Source organism: Haematobia irritans, chromosome 3 (assembly GCF_050003625.1).
Source record: "Haematobia irritans isolate KBUSLIRL chromosome 3, ASM5000362v1, whole genome shotgun sequence".
Classification (NCBI taxonomy): domain Eukaryota; kingdom Metazoa; phylum Arthropoda; class Insecta; order Diptera; family Muscidae; genus Haematobia; species Haematobia irritans.
Window position 1 is genome coordinate 138,322,674 of NC_134399.1, and position 3,557 is coordinate 138,326,230.

The following is a 3,557-nucleotide window of genomic DNA, read 5'->3' on the forward strand; positions in this document are numbered from 1 at the left end:
CACAAAAGTAGTGATGTGTCTTTTTGGATCCGGAAATGGTGCCCCAACGTTGACCGACTCCCTGATTTTGTAATCGCAATTTGGAAACTTTGATGTCATCATATTTTCTAAGACTGATTGAATGGACATAACTCAAGCAAATGCTTTTCTTTTCCACATTCTTACGATTATTTAATGTTTTTTTCAATAATTATTACGAATTGGCGAAAGCTTGAACTGTCTTGACTGGTCGACTCTTTAACATTGCCCGAAGATATTGTTTAGTTGTTTCTCAAAATTTAAACATTTTTTCTTTAGACATAAAGTGACACTGAAATCGATTAGAGTTCGACAGCCAAGTCAACTAACTAACAATTAGTGCGATGAGTTTTCTCAATATAGCCAATCATGACAAAAGGGGAATGTGCCTAGACATTGAAAGCTAATAATTGATCTTAAATGGTTGGTTCCGTTATATAAAATGTTTAGCAGGCATATTTTTTCCGGTCTTTCATAATTTTTCATGTTTCCCAATTAGTGAATATGTTATTTGTGATTTAAAATTTGGTAACATTCAAGAATTTTTCTAGGGTTTCATAACCACCACCATAGAATGGTGATGGGGGTATAATCAGTTTGTCATACAGCTTCCAATAATGGGGCTGTCATCCTACAATTTGGCAGAGATTCGTTTTTTGTCTGCAGGTTGGTCAAGTTCGAAGATGGACTCCCTCGGTCCTAGTTTTATAACCCCCATATAAACCGACGCCCCAATTTGGGGTCTTGGGTTTTTAGAAACTGTATTTTCAATTTGCCTGAAATTTGAAAACTAGAGGTATTTGAAGACCGATCGATCTGACGTGTCCGTCCGTCTGTTGAAATCACGCTAACTTCCAAACAAAACAAGCTCTCGACTTGAAACGTAGCACAAGTAGTTGCAAATAAGCAATATTTGGCCACTTTTAGGTATAGGCCCCATATAAACCGACCCCCAGATTTGGCTTGCGGAGCCTTTTAGAGGAGCGAATTTCATCCGATCCGGTTGAAATTTGGTAGGTGGTGTAAGCAGGCTATATACTTAACACCTATGCAATAAATCTGTCAGTTTATAAATGGTAGCATCCTGAAATTGGTTGCAATATATAGCACATAGTTACTTAAAAGGGTTAGTGTCTTGACGGACATTTTTGGAACTAGATCTAAAGGGTGATACGGTCAAAATTTGGTCAAGGGAAAACGCGTGTAAATCGGTGAAATCGTTTTTTTTTTTTCTAAATCAAATTAAATTTCTTTTTCAAGTTCAATTAGTATAAAATTCAGGAAAAATATTCAGTTAGGCTTTCGCTTTTCCAAATCCGAATTGCCGGGCCTCACGCTTGACACCTGCCGTCAGATTTTGTACAGCCACCTTGTCCACCTTCTTCGCCGCAGAAAGCCAGTTTGCCTTGTACTGCTGCTCGTCCTTGGCAGTTTTTTGGTCTTTTTTAGGTTCCGCTTGACAATAGCCCAGTATTGCTCAATTGGGCGGAGCTCTGGCGTGTTGGGAGGGTTCTTATCCTTGGGAATCACCTGCACGTTGTTGGCGGCGTACCACTCCATGGCACTTTTACCGTAATGGGAAGATGCCAAATCTGGCCAAAGCAGTACGGAACAACCGTGTTTCTTCAGGAAAGACAGCAGACGTTTATTCAAACACTCTTTCACGTAAATTTCTTGGTTGACAGTCCCGGAAGCTATGAAAATGCTGCTTTTCAAGCCACAGGTACAGATGGCTTGCAAAACCAGATATTTCTTTGCGAACTTTGACAGTTTTATGTGCTTGAAAATATCTGCTACCTTTCCCCTTCCTTTTGCCGTATAAAACTCCTGTCCCGGAAGCTGCTTGTAGTCGGCTTTGACGTCGGTTTCGTCGTCCATTACCACGCAGTCAAACTTCGTCAGCATCGCCGTGTACATCCTCCGGGATCGCGCTTTGGCCGTCGTATTTTATTTATCATCGCGATTTGGAGTCACTACCTTCTTGTAAATCGATGGTTAGGTTAGGTTAGGTTATGTGGCAGCCCGATGTGTCAGGCTCACTTAGACTATTCAGTCCATTGTGATACCACAGTGGTGAACTTCTCTCTTATCACTGAGTGCTGCCCGATTCCATGTTAAGCTCAATGACAAGGGACCTCCTTTTTATAGCCGAGTCCGAACGGCGTTCCACATTCCAGTGAAACCACTTAGAGAAGCTTTGAAACCCTCAGAAATGTCACCAACATTACTGAGGTGGGATAATCCACCGCTGAAAAACTTTTTGGTGTTCGGTCGTAGCAGGAATCGAACCCACGACTTTGTGTAAGCAAGGCGGGCTTGCTAACCATTGCACCACGGTAGCTCGATAGTCTGGCTCGTTTTTTGGCTCGATGCACGGTTGTACACAATACACCCAGCTTATTTGCGGCATCTCGGAGAGAGAGTTTAGGTTAGGTTATGTGGCAGCCCGATGAATCAGGCTCACTTAGACTATTCAGTCCATTGTGATACCACAGTGGTGAACTTCTCTCTGTGGTATCAGAGAGAGGTTAGGGTTTCGCTTGAAACTACCGGCAACTCTCTTTGTCGTCTCAGCGGCTTCCGGTTTTCGATTTCTCCCCGATCCAGACTTCCTGGCTGTCGACACACGTTCCCCAAATACTTTAATTACATTTGTAACGGTTGATTTGGCAACTTTTAGCGATTTTGCCAGCTTTGCGTGCTAGTAGCTCGGATTTTCGCGATGCGCGAGCAAAATTTTGATACGCTGCTCTTCTTGCTTGGACGGCATTTTGACAACTGAAGAGTGAACTCCAAAATAAAAATAGGAGCAACATTCTACACACACACACCTTCAAAATGAGGGATGTTCATGTTTTTTTAATTGCAAAATTGAAAGAAATACGTTAAGTTTATATTGACCAAATTTTGACCGTATCACCCTTTATTGCAGTGGGCATTTAGAGTTCAACCCATTATGGGCTTACGCCTGCGAAAATATTTTGAATTTTTCAAATAATTTGAAGACAAGTTGAATTGCAAAATATTTAATATTCTATGAGAAAATTTGAGAAAAAAAATAATAATAATCAATATTTCCAACAAAAGCCACCATGAAATAATGTCATTATTGTTGGCTTAAAATGTACAAAACCACAAACAATAACCAACTATGGATTTGTCTCTAGAATGGTTGCCAAGCAACAGAAGATCTTGGCGACAATTGCATTTAAGTTTTAATGTGAATTTTCCGAAATCTTTGGAGACTTTTTACCTTAAATAAACCACCATTGAATACAATTATGGTTAGCAGAGACTTATGTGTAGTTGGTCAATGTGAAGTTTAGTACTAGGCCATATGGGACAATCACTTAACCATAATAATGATTATCCATGCACAGTGCATTGGCAAATATTTCCTAAGAAAATAAAGAAAATTAAAACTTGATGCACAAAGACTTAAAATCTTAATTAAATTTTAAGACAATTTCAATTTGAAGTTCAATTAAATTTGAAAACATTTTGAATGATTGTTTAATTCAAGTAAATTTTGAACAAAA